The sequence below is a fragment of the Poecilia latipinna genome, unplaced genomic scaffold, assembly GCF_001443285.1.
Source record: "Poecilia latipinna isolate Pla-1442-1.1 unplaced genomic scaffold, P_latipinna-1.0 Scaffold354, whole genome shotgun sequence".
Classification (NCBI taxonomy): Eukaryota; Metazoa; Chordata; class Actinopteri; order Cyprinodontiformes; family Poeciliidae; genus Poecilia; species Poecilia latipinna.
This window is the reverse complement of record NW_015112970.1, coordinates 263909-283801: the sequence shown is the minus strand read 5'-3', so window position 1 is coordinate 283801 and position 19893 is coordinate 263909. Positions and strand designations below refer to the sequence as shown.

Sequence of the window (19893 nt, the reverse complement as noted above, 5' to 3'; positions counted from 1 at the left end):
CAACGAAAACAGACGTGTGTATCTAGCACTAGTGGGAATAATGATGTGGTCTTTTACCAACAACAAAAGAGAAATACTACAACCACTAAAATCTGATGCCACTCCATTTTTGTCTACATTTTGTAAAGAAGGAAGTTGTGCACAGTGCCTTCTTCTGAGTTTTTCATGTTGTTTCCTTCAGTGGTTATTGGTGCAGCGCCACCGCAGGTGAGGGGAGGAACAGGATTTTCAAACGCAGTGTGAAAGAGAACTACAAAATCTGGAAATTTAACAAATGAAGCAAAATTGCAACATCAACAAATGTTTGCAGTTTTGTTCCCCAGTTGAACCAAGTTTACTGGATTATCAGATGTGAAAACGCCCTAAAAATCACAAACCATCTGGCTGGAGGTACAAACGATCACAGATGTGAACAAACCACAAAGTTTGATTCACATGCTCCTGTATGGCTCTTTTAAAATCCTTTCACTTTTATTGAAAGCTGTACTGCCTTTGTGGATTTTTAAAATCACATTTTCAGAGTTTAGTTTAAAGGAGCAAAAGTGGAGAACGTCTAACATTTTAACTTCAACCCTGGTCATATTTGGCCTTTAACCTAGATGATAACTTGATGACCCACAGAGTGACATGATATTAAGAAAAAATATCCTCTCGGAAGAAGCCAAACTGTTTCGAACAAAGACTTTGTGTACACACACACACACTCACGCACACACCAGTTCAGACTGGGACATCAAGACAATGTTTTTGCGCTCCTGCTGGTTTCCACCGGTGGCGACAAGCACCTGTGCGTTTTGCGCAACAAAGGTTCCTAGCAACAGTTGTCGAGCAGAGATGCACACCTGTTTGATCTGCCTGGACCCTCTGTGATAAGTGGCCTCGGTTACCATGGCGACCAGGATATGGGATGGATCCATGTGGCGCTATTGAATGGCCTTGGATTATAAACACACGTATACAGGCAGACGCAGAAACTCATGAAGACACACACATCATGCTTGAAGGAGTTTGTCACACACACACACTCTCACTTTAGAGACAGCAAACAAAAAAAAGGAGGAAAATCACACAAACCAGCCGAAGTGGTACGTCTAATGAAGCAGTCGGGGCATGCAGGTTTCACACCTGCATGCAGACTCGTAACAGACTCCACAATTGAGGAAACTTGCAAAGGAAGGTCTCACATTCGGAAAGAAATAAACACACGTAGGCTGACTTCTAGCACTTCACAATGCAATGTGCGGAGAATTAAAAAAAAACAACAAAAAACAACATGACAAGGCGGCAGATGGCCGACATGCTAACAGTTACTCACAGCGTGCAGGTGGACGAGGAAACGCTTTCCCCTCTCTCTCTCTCGCGTGTCGACCTTGTAGAGAAAACGAATAGTTAAACCGCAGCAGTCATTCACACAAAAATAGATGAACGAGAAAATACATAATCGTGGGAGCTGTTACATTTTCTATAGCCTGAAAGGCAGGATAGAAATGTGAGCATTGAAATGCGATCAAACACGAACAACGACGCGTGCTGCTCTGTGAGCTTTCTCTTTTAAAATTGAATGGTAACCAATTAAGACACCCAGTACTGTAAAGTGGCGTTCTTCTCTCAAAGTTCTGCGTTTGTGCTTCAGGTGCGCTGCACAGGTTTCAAGCATTGAAATGGAAATGATGTCTGTTGTTGGTGTTGGGTTAATTTCATGCATAGAGATGCAGCATACAGGCCTCCCTGCACAAATTAAATCATAAATAAATGGCTTTTGTAGTCTCTTGATGGATGAAGTTAATTATTTTTTCGCTAGCCTGGTTATTCTGGGAAACTGTTACATTTAGCAATGTGTGTCATTAGTTTCCTCTCTTAAATATGATAAATCAGTTGGGTAATTCTGGTTTTAAACTATTATTTAGGAACCGTCAATGTGTTAAACCAAGCATAAAATGGTTTTTCATTATAGTTCAGTTTTATTTCATTTTTTACTTTTTGTCTAATTCAGCTAGTTACATCGATTGGGTAATGAATACTCAACAGAAGGCGCCATTTTCAAAACATATATTCAGTTATTGTTAAATTATTATTTTCTCCAAACTTTTACTGTCGCCATTTTGCAAACTAGTATAAATTTGCTGACAGCTGATGTAAACTGCTTGTATGGGGGAAAAAAAAGTTATTTTGCATCAGTTTGAAAAGGAAATGTATTCATAAACACAGAAACAAAAGATATTATAACAATAATAACACAAAATATAGTTCTAGTTCTTCATAGTTTTCTCCCATTAGTTACCGATTTTACTTATTGCAGTTAGTTTTTGTTTTTCCATTAGTCATCGTTAACTGTAATAACCCTGATTTACTGCTGGTTCTGGAATGTCCATCAGGAAAACAGCAGACTCTTTCTAAGGACTGGTGAAGTCTCACATTCACTTGTCATAAATTTAATCACTGAATTTTATGAAAAAACATTAAAATCTGTTAAGATATTTTAGAAAAATTACAGTTATTATTTTACAGTTCAGAGACCAACATCCAAACATTAAAAATGAGAATGAATTTTTAGTCTGGGCTTGTTTTTAATTATCTTTGAGAAGTATGGTCTTTGGTGTCTGCATTTCTCCAAGTTTGGAAAACATTTGTTGTTTCAAGTTTTAAAAAAAAGTGGACCACTTTTTACATAATAAAGCTAAGGACTCATTTTAATATTAAAAAATATTTATCCCACAGTAAAATTAAATGTAATTGTAACTCATATCATCCAAGTGTCTTCAGAGTTATTGTGGATAGTGACGCTTCGGCCTGTTAGTTTTAGTTAACTATAAAGTTAATCCTTTATTTCCATGTTTTCTTAATGTTGACAGTCTTTTGTGAGGGCCATTGAAATAAATCCTTTCTTATCGCTGTGCAGAGGAGGCAGCCTGACAATACAGATGTTACACTTTGTCTACGAACACACAGCTGCGTCTTATCATGACTCACAACCTGCATGTAATGAGGAGCTGCGCAGCATTTGCATCGCATTTTTCTCAGTGCCGGACTAAAACGGAAAGCAACAGCACCAGCGGTTGACAAATAAAGGGATCATGTGGAAGACCAGACGAGGGGAAGGGGGTCACGAGAGAGCCATCCGGGTCGATCCGAACGAGCAGAAATCGGTCACGCACAGTTTGAGCTCATCAGGCAGTCGCTCAAACGAGATAAAGTGCAAACAGACTTCAGCTCGTTAATCTATTTAGTTTCTCCAGTCTCATTTTTGCACCGTTCGCCGCTGTCCTGCTGTTTCTTTTCCACTCGTCACAAGTGGGATGTTGGACCATCTGTCAGTCTTGGATTTAATTAGTGTATTCATTGAAAGGTATATACCTGAAACTGTTTTGACGCATAGGATTTAAATAAAACTGCTCCATAGTGTGGATTTGAGTTGTGCATCACGATTGTGAGAAACCAACGAAGTTGCTTACTGCACATATCTGCTTAATTTTCTGATTGAATTCCACATGTTGTAATTAATGAACAACAGACAGCAGAAAAGAAGATGCAGAAGTAATTGGCCTTTCTTCAAGAAAAGGTCATTACACCAAGTGTGACAAGATAATCTGAAAAACACTTTTAATGGGAGCCAGATGATTATGAATTTTGAAGTTTTGGAGTCTTTATTTTAATGATGTAACTTCAAAGTAGTGCCAGAGTTTTCCTAATTTTCAGGTATAATTAACTGCGTTTTGAATATGTTGGTGCTGAATTTTTCCAGCAATTCTGAACAATATATATGTGAGTAGCAAAAATAAAGTTGCTGAATAAAAAATTGCTGTTGATTCCCTTGATTTGCTAAAATTGTACATCAGAGATTGAAGTTGGTTGGCGCAGTTTAGCTTGACTTTATCTACAAATTTAAGAAATATTCTGTCAATATTCTGAGATAAATTTGATAAATTATCTCTACATTTAAGCTACTGCAGAACTACTAACCCAATACGCTACTTCACATTAATCACCCACTTCAAACTATATTTCAGAGTTTCAATTTTTGTTTTTCAGCAAAGAAAAAGAAAAATGTTCCTCATGTTGGTTTGGTCAACATGGTTGAAACTGTTGGTTCAAAACAGGATCAGAACCACAATCAATGGAAATTGTGTGTAATAAATTACTACAAATAAATAAAGCAAACCATTTAGTACAACATGAGAATTACCTAGTTTCAGGGATATTTACAGTACAGTCTTCTTATACCATGAGAAAATACTAAGATTCTTTGTAAATCTGTGAATATGACCCTCTAAACTAACAAACTTTTTGTTTTCCTCCCAACAAACTTTCTAATGTCCAGTTACAATGAAAAATACTAAACAGATGGACACCAACAATGGACTAATATGTTGGTTTAACAAAGTTACAAGGAAAAATTGACCTTCATAATCAAAGTACGAACAATATTCAAACATACTAAAATGCTAATTATAATTACAGCTAAACAACACCAGTTATCACAGAGACACTGACAAAAAACAAGACTGTACAGCTTAAAATATATAGTTAAATTTTTTTGTGTTAAATTAAAATTATGTGACTTAAATATGCAGTCAGAAGTTTTCTTCCACAAGCTAGCATTTAGCCTATGGGCTAACATGCTAACAGCTAATAGCAGGCGTTTTATTTCACTATTCTCATGAATATTTGGAAGTACACATCAATATGAGATATAATGTTAAATAAAATTCAGTTTTTAAAATATTTAAGAGATTTTAACATCTGTCTAAAAGACAAACTTATATTGTGAATGTTTGTCTATCAAGCTAGCAGCACGCTATTGGCTAACAGAAGTCTATGTCTGTCTACTTCCTTTTCCGCCACTGTTCAAAATTATTTACTTATAGTTATACGGTAGAGCTAGTTGTTTAATTGTGGAGTCCAACCACTTTATCTATGGTTTTCAAAGGCATTAAAGTTTTTGTACAGTTCCTTTACGCCATCTTTGTGATGAGTATACTTTATAAAATAGCAATCACTCTTGTATTTAAGTGTTTCACATTTGTTGGGTTTGTCTGCAGACAGTATATTTTTCACAGTCTTCTGGTTTATTTTTGGTTAAGACAAAAAAGTCTTCCTTTTCAAACGGTACATCTCTTTGCAGCCTAAAAGAATGAACATAATTATTGCTTTGCCTTAGAAGGTTGAGTCAGATATATTAGGTTTAAAAATATATTTTGAAGTGAAAAGGGACAAAGTTTTTTTTTTATGTATTAGTTACAAGTAGGCATGTCATGATAAATAGTCCCAGAAGTAATTGCGATAAACAATAATGTTGTTTTGAGACGACTTTTAAATACTGTAATAGTAATGGCATAATGCAAGAGCACATTCTCAAAAATCAATCAACTTTAAATTCTACTGAACATTTAATGCTGGAACTGGAAGATATTTTAAATATCCAAAATAAATAAGACAACAGAAACATCAAATAAAATTAATTAGGAAGTTTCTGTAAACAAAAATGTCCAAAACACCAAACTGAAGACCAGTTTTGGTAGAAAGAAAATGGAAAACAGAAAAACAATAGATTATGCAAATAGAAATTATTGAGCTTGTTGTAACTTATTATGTGATTAATTGATTTATTGCAATGTTACTTTCTTGATGTAACCCCATGTTTATTTCCCAGGAACAGTTACAAATATAAATGTGACGTAACCGCCTTCACAGATTAAATAAGTATTGAAATCTGTTACATTCGATGCTTTACACCTGACTAATTATTTATTATCTATCTGTCCCTGGAAACATTTTTTTCCATTACCTGTCATTTAGATTTTGATTTGCTTTGTTGTTTTGTTTAATTTAGAAATGATTTAATGAAATCAGAAACACAAAAATAAAACGAATTTAACAGACTTCAGAGCAAAAAACAAAAATTCTCTTAAAGGCAAAATTCTTAATGTTTTTTTTTTTTAGATTGTGTTTAAGCTGCTTTGAAAAAATCAGATAGGCTTGTTTCTTTAAGACCCGTTGCTTTTTCCATCAAGCCTGATGATTTCTTTTTGTCTCGTATCCTCTGCTTTCTTTCGTCTGTTCCTGTCTGCTTCCCTGGAGCAAATGAAAAGGCCACATCAAACAATGGATTTAGCTTTCTCCCTAAGTAGACAAGGGGAGGGGAAAAGCTGCGGGTAAACGAAGATGCACATAGTACGAACGTGAGCCAGGTGCAAAAGATGCATGCAGCTCAGTGGGTGTTTTGGGGTTTTTATGGTCTCATACATCAAAAAAGAAGTCTAACTTGGTTCTTATAATTTATCTTTTAAAGCCACAGATTTTTTAGAAGCATTTAAGTGACACCTAAATGTGAGTGAGTAGTTGTGTGATTTCGATTACGAACTTACTAAAAGGAAGTAAAATCCTGTAAAAATTTAAATATTTGTTTCACAAAATATTGATGGAGGAACCATAAAAACTTATTACACTTTTGTATTAGTTATTTTCTAACTCAAATTTTAAAGTCATGTTCCATAAATTAGAAGTATTTTTTTAAATAACAGACTTTAAGCAGGTATTCAACATACTTTTAAGCGCATAAAATATAGTTTTGCTATTCTAATTTGACTATAAACAGAAATCATCGTAATTAACAGAAATAAAGACTTTCAGACATCCACCTGTGCATAATTAATCTATGTGATTCACTTTGTAATAAAGTTCCTGAAATAAATTTACTTTTCAATATCCAAATTGAAAAAGAAGTGAAATAATGTAAAAAGCTGCAGATTCAAAAATGCTATATTTATTTAGAAACCATAAAAATGTTGTCCACTTTTGTGTTTCCACTTTTTTAAGTTTAATTAGAATGCTCAAGTCTTTTATGTGTCAGATTAAAATTAGTTTTTGAATTTAACAACCTTTAAGCAAGTATGAAACTTTTTTCAGTAAGCTTACATTTCTGTTTTTATAACTAGTTTTGTTATTGATCTGATTGAATAATTATAAATGTCATGTTCTCATAAACTGTAAGCTTAATTAACAGAAATAAAGGCTTTCAAACATCCATCTGTAATTAATCAATGGATTTTAAGAACTATTTATATTTATTTTTCATGTACTTTGACTTAGACAGCAATTCAGATTTTTATCAATAACTGCTTACAGTAACTGCATTTAATGATGTTTTCTATAAAATAATATATAAAGAAACACTGACTTAGAATGTTTTTTATTCACTATTCAATAATTATTACATTCATTTATCAATAATGCCTGATACGGTTTGATTTTAGATCGCCATGAGTTCTGTGGCTGAAAATTTTTCATCAAACACCATCTCTATGACTTTATTACCAGATACATTTTTCTTCACAGTCTCCTCTTTTGGTAAGAAAATATTTTATATTAATGACATCAAATTGTTTTTTATTTCCAGTTCTTTGGTCTTTTATATGTCAGAAATGTTTCCATTAGTCGCAATCCTGATGAATTTGACTGGCAGCCAATCAGAAAATGACATTTAGTTCAGTTTAACTTATATTTTATTGAAAAAAAAAAGAAGATTTTGCTTTTTTTTCTCATCTTCACTCAAACTGAGGCCCGACTTTGAAAAAGCCTTTGATATACGAATAAACTTGAATGAGTGATTAATTGAAAAACTCTGAAAAAAAAATCTGTTATGGCGATACATTTTGTTGGATGAGAAATTGTCCCAAAGTTATCGTGATAAACGATAATATTGTTGTTTTGAGATCATTTTCAAAGTAATGGAATGGTGATAGCTTACTAATAACACATTCTCAAAGATCAATAACTTTAAATTGACATTTAACACTGGAACTGGAAAACATTTTAAATATCCAAAATAAATAAACTAAACAAATAAAATGAATTATGAAGTTTCTGTAAGTCAAACTGTTAGTAAAGACAAAAACACCGAAATAAAGACTTTTGTCATCCAAATTTTGGTAGAAAAACGATAAATCATGAAAATGGAGATTATTGACTTTGTTTTAATTTACTGTGTGATTAACTGATTTATTGATTATTGCAACAGACCTAACTGTAGAGCGTTTTGGTTTTCTTTTACATAATTACTGCACTTAATTTAAAAATGTTTTGCAGCTGAAACTACCCAATTTCCACGCATGGAATCAGTGAAATGGAAGTAAATACAAGTCAATCCCATCGCAGTTCGCCCTGCAGCTCGTTTCTTTCTTTCCTTATTTCTTCCTTTCTTTTCGGGTAGAATCGAAAAGAAAAGCTTTTCAAGGCCGAGGCAGGAAAACGGGAGCACCTTGTTTTCACAAGGAGGCGTTTTGAAGTCAGGCTGAAAGAGATCTGAAGCTGCAATAAGTCGACTCGAGACGGCGGTGGAACTGATGCAATGTCAGTCACTTGAAGCTGGGGAAGCAACAGGAGGCAGGAGGAGGAGGAGGTTAGCGGCGAACAGAAGGAGGAAGGAGTGAGGAGCAGAAGGTGCAGGTCGGAGAGAGTCACAAACAGGCCTGGCTGCTGATTGTGATTGCTGTTCAAACAAGGCTGACAGCTGCCACAAACATCTCCCTGCTTAATATGACACACATTTACTCTCACCTGCGCCGATAGCCTCCCGCTTTATGGCGCCCTGTTATCTTTCTTTCTGCTCCTCGGCCTGATAAGGCCGCTATGATTGCCCTCCGCTCGCTCTACAGCATGACAGCTCAATCACTCATCACATCAAGATGTCCCCTCGTCGCTCGTGATGAAATACCACCCAGATCATCCTCTGTCATTCCTCTGTTTAGCCTCAAATGGATGTAGCTTCACTTCGAAAAGGTGGGTTTAGATTGCAGTTTCCTTTAGTTTAGATGCAAACATATAAAAGAAAGTTTTTCCACTGGTTTGGTTGAATGTTGAGATCAGGTTTTTTCTAGTTTTCGGTAGTTGGCAGGGCCAGACTTAGAAAAATATGGAGCTAATTTTGGTGCCCATATCCCCAATAAAAACAAAGAAATATATTATTCTGTAATAAACTTCATGAAACAAATTGAAACATTTGCCAGCATTACTTGTCATTATCTTATATATTTGTACTCTTCTTTCTAAAAAGTGAACAGAAATTAGCAGGGCTGGATTTAGAAGAACCAGGGCCCCGGGCCAGTTTTGGTGCTCTATGCCCCCGCCAAAGAAATACATAAAAGTTATGATAAAGTCCCTGAAATAACTAAAAAAATTAGCCTGCATTACTAGTCATGATCTGATTTGTGTACTTATTTTTTTATTGGACTGTGATTGGCAGAACAATCATAGCCCCACAAACACAAATACTGCTCTTGAATAGCATTTATATTACACTTATTTAAGACAAATTACTGTTTTTTCCCCCCACTAAACTCCATATACTAACTGCATTTAATCACATTTTCAATTTGTACTTATTGGTATTCTTATTTAACAAAGAAAATAATAATAAAAAAATAGCAATCCTGAATCCAGACAGTTTCTGTTTTTTTTAACATCAATTGCAATTTATCATGACAACAATAAATCAATATTCTTAGAGAAAATGTATCACGATAAATGATAAACGATAAAATGTTGGCCTCAAAAATATGTGCTGCTGTGTAAGACTGAAATGATTCACCGGATTAATCGTGATGAATTGATTACTGAAATAATCGTCAATTAAAGAAAGTTTGTTTCAGCCTTTTGTGAATTTCACTGGATGAAATCTGTCAAAGAATCCAGCAGATACAGAAAGGACTACACAATCTGGTAAAGATACTATATATTTGTAATAAAGATAAGATAAGCAATTACCTAACTGGTTGAATTAGGATATGTTTTTATCTGATTAAATAATAATCAATTATTAAAAGAATCGTTAGTTGCAGCCCTGCTATAATGTCATACTTTTAAAATATTTGGGTGTAATTTAAAAAAAACACCACCACAGCCAAAATCAACCCTTAATTTTGTAAAACATGCTTAGTACAAAATAAAAAATAAAATTTCCACCCCCTGAGAACTTGTAGCCCTGGGCGATTGCCCCTGTAAGCTCTTTTTAAAGACTGATCAAAGCAGTAAATGCTGCAGAAATGCCAATTTTGAAATAAAATGAAAGTATTGAGAGATTATCCTAAGGTTTCCAAAAGTACAAATAGTACTACAGTTGTTTCCGATCTTTCCTGTAGATTTTTTTTTCGTGAATAAAGAGACCTCACCTGCATTCAGTTCAGATCTGCTGATTATTCGTGTGGATCAGGAAACTAAAACAAATAAATCAGAACGGATTTCCTCTTGCGTTACTCTTCCGTCAAAGAAAAAACATGCAATAACAAAATATAACCTTTCCCAGCAAAACCTTCAGTTAAAATAAAGAACATTTTCCATCCAAGGAGCCTGTTGTTCTGCTCTAGTCTCCGCTCTTTATTCCCTTTTGTGTTTGTTAAAAATCAAACTGTTGCCTCCAGTTTGTGGACAGTCTGGTGAAGCTGATAATGACTCAGGGTTAGGGGGAAAGCAGAGGGTTAGTTATGCATGCAGAGGGCGTTCACTCACTACTATATAATTCAGAATGCTTCGCTTTTTCCTCCCCATCCTCCACAGAGAGCAACAATCGCGACATCAAATGCGCCCACTCTTTCATGCGCATTCCTGCTGTTTTCCCCTCTATTTCTGTCTGTGTCATCCTCCCTTTTCTCTTTACACACACACACACACACACACACACACACACACACACACACACACACACACACACACACACACACTCCTCCACAGCAGCAGTTGCACATTATGGAGTGGTAACCAGGCAGCATCTAATTGCAATAATTGGAAGAATGTACCGAGCGGGCCTGTTTGAACACCTGTTAGCGCTGAATTTCTCTCATGGCTGCAGCTCGTACGCGCCGTGTCACACGATTTGGTGCGCGTGCATGTGGGCGCATGCATTGAGGAAGAGTAGGAGGGGAGGAAGGGTATGTAAATATGACACACTGGCTGCGCTCCAGGCCCGCGTTTCGCCGCTTCCAGAAGGAGACAGGCGAACAGAAATGAATAAAATGCGTGATGCGTCTTCGCGCCTTTCATGCTGTCACCATTGTTATGAACGCTCCCGCTACCGGAAGTCTCTGCCGCGGGGACAGATGCGCGGAGCTGTCCGCCCGCGCCGGTGCTGAAATCTCCCCAAACGCAACACAGCACAAGGGATAAAAATAAAGAGACTAATCTACTAAAAGTGAAATTTCATTTTTCTTTAAATAGACTAATGCTTCATTTTCACCTCTCCTGATATCGCTTCATACTTCTTCTGTTTTAATAGCGCCTCTCTTCAGTCCAGGCAGCAGCGGAGGAGCTCCAGTCAACATGGAGCTGTTGTCATTTGAATCATAACGACGCGTTAATTTCCTGTCTAATTTCTGGTTCACTTTCTTTTTTTAATAGATGTTCGGAGTTTGATTTGTGAGTGTTTGCTTCTTTTAAATGGAGCTTTAGATGAACCTACCTGTTGATATGAAAAGTCCGGTCCGCGCCGCGTCCTCACCAACATCTAAACCAAAAGACAAAAACAGTTAAGAACATCGTAATGGGACCAGATTTGTCACGCTGTTGTATCTCCAAACACTCCCACTCCTCCGTGGGTCTCCGTCCGAGCTCACCTGGCTCCGGTCGGTCCGGAGCTCCGTTCCGGGTTGGAGCGCACGGAGAGCCGCTCCGCGTCCTGAGCACAGAGATCAAGCCTCCGGTGCGCTGCTGGCTGCACCTTTTAAAAGCCTCCACTGAACCAATAGGAGGTCTGTCAGCGTGATGGGACCTGACGTCACCCTTCTCTCACCTAACAACCCACCAACCCTTCCCCTCCTCCGCTTTTCTTCAACTATATAAGAAAAATAACCACATTGCCTCCTCGGAATTAGAACAAAAAAAAGTGCTGTTTTCTTCCATTTCTCATAAATCTCGGCTTTCTGTGTGATTTATTCTTTGTAGACCGGAAGCAGGTCAGAATTTGGAGGTGACTCCAGGTAGAAATAACAAAAACAGACCGAGTTATCAGCAGCAGATGGGTAAAACAGACACAGGTGGACTGCAGACGTATTCAGACATATTGAGCAGCAGTGTGATGAGTTATCCTCACTTTGGTTCAATATTTTAACTTTTATAACGATTTCTACGGTGAAGTTTTGAACTTTGAAGAAGAGATATAGGGCGAGGTTTTTACTTTAAAAACTGTTTTAACATAACATCTGCTTCACTAAACTTACATTCCAGAAACTATCTGAAATTAGTTTCTGGCTAGACAGGTTAAGTTTATTTCTATAGCGCATTTCAGAAACGAGGCAGTTCAAAATGCTTTACGTCATAAAAACATAATCAATAATCAATTGAAAAACACAAAATAATGTTTGCCATGATCAATACACATCAAATATACCGATCAGTGTTCCAGTTTTTATGAATCAAAAGCAACTCTAAACAGTCTTGATTTAAAGGAACTCAGTGTTTGTTCTGTTTTGCAGTTTTCTAGAAGTTTGTTCCAGATCTGTGGTGCATAGAAGCTGAATGCTGCCATGTTTGGTTCTGGTTCTGATACAGAGCAGAACCAGAAGACCTGAGAGGTTCTGGAAGGTTGATACAACAGCAGCAGATTAACTTTTTAGGCAGAACTGTGAAGACACTGTGACAGTGCACTGTAAAAACACAAAATCATAACACTCATTTTTTCTGGTGGACTCAGATCTGACCCTTCAGAGACGCATGAAGACAGTTACAAAGTCGGCCTTCTATCACCTGAAGAACATCTTTAGGATCGAAGGACTAATAATGTCTCGGTATTAGAGAAGCTCATCCATGTGTTTATCGTTAGTCGCATTGATTACACTGAAAAACCAAAAAATAGAAACTGACCAGAATTACTTGTTAAGATTTTGTGCATTTGCAGTGTAATCAATGAGACTAAAGACAAACACTCTCTTCTTTTTGCAACATTAGTCTTAATCCTGGAAGTGTGTGCTGACTCTATACTGTTAAATGTTGCGTACAAAGACAATAACTTCAGTTTTGTTTCTGGATGATCTTCAGACGTTGCTTCAAATGTAACTGGTCATTTTGGTCAAACAATCTGATTTAAGCTCCATCTGAACTCCAGGAGAATTTTAATGTTTTGTGGTTTTTAACGTTTGTTTTAGAGTAACAGCTTCTTCCTTTCAGAGCGGCGCTTCAGCCCATGTTGGGCCTGAACTCACTGCGGATGATGAGGATCTCCTGCATGTTTCAGCCATCGGCTTTTTGCTTCTGTTCTGGGGTTGATATTCTAATTATTATTGATTTGGTGTGTAGGTGAGACACACACTATACCATTTTTAATGAGTGTATTGGATTTTTTTTTAATCATATTGTAAAGCTGCCCTGTATCATAAAGTATTTTATTTCTAGTTATTTTTTTTACGCCTGGAGAAAACAGATGACTTCCTCTGTTTGAATTTCAAAATGATTTCTATCAGTAATGAATCTCCCAAATCTGGGAACAGATTTTGGCTTTGATCTTAAATATATAATTTATGCTACTTTAACTGACTATGTTAAACTGCTGGATTTAAACACTTTTTTCTGCGTAATCTGTTGTAAACCTGTTGACTGCAGCTCTTCAGATTGAAGCAGCGCTATGTCTAAAAGAAAATCTGAACAAAGCAAAGAGAAAGAAAGAACTGATGTTACGTTTGGTTTGAACTCGAACTCGCTCGGCAGATGACAGCTACACATAATCTGTCACTGTGTGGCTCCTCTGACAGAAGCGCTCAAAAGGAGATGCATTTTCAAACACAAATGAGCAATTTGTTAGGCCATTGTGTGCATCATTGTACTTTCTAATTTCCCAGACTCAGAGGCCCATTGTGGGGAAACTCCATTGTGTTGTCGAGTGCTTTTTCTTTTTTCTTTTTCATTTTTTTTCTCGGTTGTTGTTGTTGTTTTCTGGCCTTTTTTTTCCATGCGTGCAGCTTTTCAGACACGCTCATAAAGACACTCACAGATGTTTGTGCAGGGGCTTTTTTGGCCTCCCGTCCATGTATAAACCCGGGTCAAGTTTGATCCCATTAATGGGAGAGCGCAGGAGTGTGACAAAGGACAGCAAACAGCAGCGATGTTTCGCTACCTGTGAGCCGGACGTGCCGTGTTTACAGCTGGTTCTGACACGTCCAGCAGGAAAAGAGCAGGTTCTTTTAGAGGAATGACAAGAGAAACAAAACGTCTAATGACAAAGCCTTAGTTGCTACACTTTGTGGGAAAATATGAATTAAAATCGACAAATTAAATCAACCACATTTATTTGTATAGCAAATGTCAGCAAGATGGCATTTAATGAAAACATTTAAAAAAATATAAACACATAATATTGTCAACAATTGTGAAAACCAATAACAGAAAATCATCAATAAGCATCAACTATGTTGGTCAGTGTTCAATTTATTATAGTTCAAACGCAATGCCAAACAGGCGAGATCCTAGTCTACATTTAACGAACTCCGTGTTTCAGCTGTGTGTTGTTAGTTTTCTGGACGTTTGTTCCAGATTTGTGGTGCATAGAAGCTGAATGCTGCTTCTCCATGTTTGGTTCTGATGCAGAGCAGAACCAGAAGACCTGATTGGTTCTGGAAGGTTGATACAACAGCAGCAGATCTTTAAGCCATTCAGTGATTTACAGACTAACGACAGTAGTTTAAAGTCCATTCTCTCAGTGGAATGACTGTAGAACCGGGTGATGTGCTCCATCCTCCTGGTTTTAGTCAGAACTCCAGCAGCAGTGTTCTGGATCAGCTGCAGCTGGAGGACTGATTTTTCAGACAGACCTGTGAAGACACTGTTGCAGTAATAAATACTAATACTAAAGACTAAGATAATGGAAATGTTCTTCAGGTGACAGAAGGCCAACTTTGTAACTGTCTTTATGTGGCTCTGAAGGTTCAGCTCAGAGTCCATCACTACACCCAGATAGTTAAACGCTTTTTGGATTCAAATATCTGATTGGCTCATCTTCATCTGACTTTCAGGTTTCTTAAAAAAAAAGAGAAGAAAAATAAAACCCAGATGAACTCTGCTGTGCCGTGCGTTAATAATGAACGAGTTAGTTAACTTACATAAACAATGGTGCTGCAAAAATATTTCTATTCCCAGATTCTGCTTCATATTCAGCAGCTCTGTGTTCTCTGTGTATCCTGTTACATCTGAAGCGCTGCAGAAAGAGTTAAACAGAAGTGCAATCCCACACGCTATTGAAACTATTCTTATTTATCTAAACTAGATCGCTTTACAAACACATTATGATGTTGTTAAAATGATTTTCCATTTTGCAGCTTCATTATTTGGTGTCAGATTTATCCTCAACAATTCAGTCTGGAGGAAATTCACAACCAGAGGCGTGCAATCCAGAATTTGTGCATCTGTTTATTTTTAATATATAAATATATCCTCCAAAAGTTCCACTCTGGAAGGAAAATGTTTGCCAAGTGTGCCTGTATTTACTGCATTTCACAAAAACGACAACATTTTTAGTTTCTCCAGTCAAACTGCATTGTGTCAAACAAACCAAATCCTATGAAATACCCCTTCCCCTCCTCGCCTGTGGGGGCGCTGCACCAAGAACTACTGAAGGAAACGACACAAAAACGTCTGAAGAAGTCACTGAGCGCAACTTCCTTCTGCTCAGAATGAAAACAGAAATGGAGTGCTGTCGGGTTGAAGAATTTCTCTTTTGTTTTTGATAGAAGCCATTTCTCCTGTTAGCGCTGGTTAGCTAGTGTTTATTGTTGTTGTATTTACCCATAATGCCCTGCGCTTTAGTCAACTTCCTGCTTTTGGAGTGCTCTCCAGTTTGCTTGGTGTTCACATTTGCATTTGAACCGCACCAGAGTTCACTTTTTTGCACATTCATGTCTCCCCAAGCGACCCAGACTCACTAGGCAAACAAACTGAAGTTGAATTGAATTGCACTAAACAGAATTCCTCAAGTTGCAGTTTTAGCTTCAAGTGCTGTAAAATAAAAACAAAACCTCATGTTGATGTTAAAAGGATTGATTTTAGCTGCAAATACATCCATGAATACTAATGATTGAGCATTCACTAAAGTAACACTGTGTTACTGCATTTTAGGCAGAAAAATGTTTAAGGAAATATTTTTTATTTGTATTTTTCACTAATGAATTTCTAGTATTATTTAGAAAAATTCTTAAATGAAAAATCTGCAATTTGTGGCAATTATTTTTGTCTGATTAATCAATTAATCATGAGAATAATTAATAACTAGAGTAATCATTTAGTTGCAGCCCTAATTAATACCACATAATAAACAATAAAAATGTGCATCAACTAATAATTTACTTATTAAACTCTGATGTTAAAACAAACTTTAGCACCATAAAGAACATTGCATGAAGTTTGTGGGATAAAATAACAGGAAAGGCTGTGAAATATTTTAGCTTGATGTCAGTTTTTCTTTTATTTTTCTGGCCTGCTGCTGTTATTTCCAGTTTCTACGACCTGCAGCGAGTTGCAGCCGATAAAAATACAATCAGAGCCGTTATTCAGTGCCTTCAGAGGCAGAAACAGCTGGCCGCTGCTCTCATGAACGAGAAGAAATTTGCATTTGCAACATGTTTACGGAGCTGCAGGTCAGATTATCTCTGAAGCTCCTGCGTCCTGTAATAGCTTTATGGAAAAATTAAATATATATTCACAAACTGGAACCTGATCTTGTACGTTTTTATTTGCCTGGGTGACCGTTTCTTGTTTTTAGTTTGGAGGTTTATAAATAGGTTTAAAGGATCGCAGAAAGGTTCTACCAACCTCTGTAGTTTAAAAACGCAACTAAATTAGAAAGACGGGAGAAATTTTGGGAAATCCACCATGAATAAAACAATTTATGTTTAAATTCTGATTTTGGTTTTAAAGTAATTATTTTTGCAAATTCATTTTGGTTATAGTGATGTTAAAAATTAAAATACTTTTTAATTTTACATTTACATTACATTTTATGTTAGAAAAACAAAGTAAATGTGGATAAATAAGAGGTTCAAGGTTTTCAGTATTTTTTACAACGAAAACTGAAAAGTGTGGCATGCATTTACATTCTGCCCACTTTAGAAAATAATTTGTTGAGCCCATTTATGTTTCAGCTGCAGCTGTGGTTCTTTACGGGTTTGACTGATTCTTTTGCAGATTCATCTGTGTAAAACAGCTCAAGCTCAGCCTGGACTTTAACTAGGCCGTTTTAATCTATGATTCCAACTAATCGTAACCATCTGTTATATTTCCAGTTTTATATTTAGGGTAGTTGTTCTGCTGGAAGGGAAACCTCCACCCTAGTTTCGACTGGGTCTAACAGGTTTTTCATCCCCAGAGCATGATGGTGCCACTTCTGTGTTTCACAAAATTAGTTTTATTAGTTTGTTTTGCTTCTGAGAGACTGAAGTTTATCTTAGCGATGGTAAGGGAGAGTTCACAATCTCTCTGCAGCAGTGATTATTTCAGCAATAGGATGGATTATTTCAGGACTTTTAAACATCTTCACCACAGATTTAGCTTTTCAGAAATCACTAATTTTACACACAATGTGCATTTTTGACATTTATTTATCTTCTCTTTTTTCAGGGATCAATATCTGCTAAAAATGACATGACAAGTTATTCTTACTTTTTAATCTCTTCAGACTCTAAAGCTGTCAGCAACTGGATCAGAAACTGTTTTTGTCACATTTTATCTGTCTCATAGCAAACTGTCACAACATGGTAACAGTTTTAACAAATATGTAAAAAATATATTTTTTTAAATAAAAGTTACATACTGCAGCTTTCTCAAGGAAAAAAAATATTTGTTTTGGATTTATGATTTCTTTCCTACAGAAAATTTTTATTTATTTATTTGTTTAATTAAAATAGTCTATGGTTAGTTTATTGCCGAAAACGTAAAAAAGAAAAAAAAATCACATTTTTGTTGATTTTTGTTTTTAATAGAGCAGCAGTATGTGTTCCAAGGGTTTTATAGCACATGTAAGAAACTATATTAGCTTCAGTTGTTATAAAAATGCTATTTATATAAAATACAACTCTTAAAACAAAATTTTACTTTCTGATTTAATGCCTTGAAATTGATCTTCTGTCTCTTTAAGAAGCTCCTGCTCTTTCTGAAGCTCCACCTTCAGGAAGTCATCTCAACATGGCTCCTCTATTAACCCTTAAACAACGTTTTTACCAGCGTTTCACTGAGACGTAGCTCCTATAATGAGCTCAGGTGTTTGCTAATTGCTACTAGCTAGTCTGAAGGAGCTGAGTAGGGGAGGAGCTGCACCTTGAAGGCGGGGCTAGGTCCATCCATGGAGATGGAGATTAAGGATTTATCAAACATGCATGGAAACACCCCAGAAAATAACATTATAACTAAATGTAAAGATTTAAAAAGTAAAATTTACATAATACCGCACCTTTAAAAATGATATTTATGACATTCTCCTCCTCTAAACCCAAACTCATGGCAGGTTGGGCCTCAAATCCCCTCGAGCCTGATCGTAACCCTAACCCTGGTTAGCCCACGTAGCCTGCAGCCGACTCATCATTTCCTGCATGCGCCGCATGCACAAATCCCTGCAGACGGTTTCCTGCTGTCATTAGTCGGCGGTCAGATGAGCGTCCGGTAACGTGAGCGAGGAAAGGCCGAGTCAGCTCGGCAGATGGCCCTATCAGTGCTGGGTAAACCAGCGGCCGGCGCGGCTGTGTTTGGCTTAACGGCCTATAAGTAATTCATTGTGTTCACTGAGAAGGAGCATCTGTCGACCCCCACAGTCCCCTGGAGACGCACATGCACACACACGCTGTTATGCATAGATAAACATACTTACATGAGTGTTTAGTCACATGCACAGAGCGCAGGTAAACACACACGGAGCGGCTTTCAACCTCATTTGCAGCGGCCGGTACAAATAGGGACAAGTCTTTGTTCCATGTGACCCTCTGTGATCAGATAACCTCCACTGATCTCAGTTAATACTTACTAAAACTCGTTTACCTGCTAACATGGAGGCAGTTCTGGTTAGAAAAAAAATCATCTCTGCAGCTGCAGCTCAACGCCTGAAATATCCCCTTCCATCAGTTTCTGATGTCTGTTTTATTGAATAAATTGTTGTACGATCACACCTCGGTTTCATTTACCAACGTCTCAGCCTGTAAACAATTTAACTCCTCAACACAAGCGCTGTTATCATAATGACATGCAAACGCTACTCCTTTTGACACAAACATCAGCTTGGATTGCGTTTCTTTATTCACAAGCATGGCTGATAACAGCCGCAGGCACACTGAGTCATTATAAAGGCGACAAGGATGATTTGCAAATTAAATCTGGTTTGTGGAGTTTTATACTCATTCAGATTCTTGCGAGTAAATAATTTGTATTTATATAAGATTTTATAAAATTGGGAGAAGAAGGTGAAACCAAGAAGCTTCCTGAGGTTTTTGGGTCCTTTGGTTTCCACCAAAAAAGGTAAAAAATACAGAACTTTTCACCGCGCTAATCAAAAACAATCAAATTATGTGTCTTTATGGCATCATTAGCAATCATCCTTCCTTTGATTTGGGGTGAAGTGCTTTAGATTAGTGGTTTTGTGCCTGGAGCATACTTCTGCTAATATGTTAATGCAGTGGCACTAGCGGAACAAGTCAGCGTAGGGCCGGGGGGCGGGGCCAATCACCGGGCCCCTAACCAATCACCGGGCCCCTAAGGAATCACCGGGCCCCTTACGTGGAGTGAAACTGAAACTGTTGAGCAGGGGGTGAGGGGGGTATTTAACATTAAATACACCCTTCTCAACAGGCGAGGGCGCACTTTCTCTGTCTATAATCACATATTTCAATGACTTGAAACCATTCCTCCCTCCCTGGCACCTCCAGGCCCGGGCCCCCATCC

The 19893-nt window shown here is 37.0% G+C and overlaps 2 long non-coding RNA genes across 2 annotated transcripts in view; both read right to left on the bottom strand.

Annotated features, from left to right (window-relative positions):
* The window catches only part of LOC106949639 (uncharacterized), a 342173-nt gene that overhangs the window by 72881 nt on the left and 249399 nt on the right, over positions 1-19893 (bottom strand). The window lies entirely within an intron of this gene.
* Positions 150-12022, bottom strand: LOC106949637 (uncharacterized). The gene is made up of 3 exons (XR_001425413.1): positions 11604-12022; positions 11450-11494; positions 150-1369 (listed from the first exon to the last, which is right to left on the bottom strand). It is a non-coding gene; the product is annotated as an uncharacterized LOC106949637 (long non-coding RNA).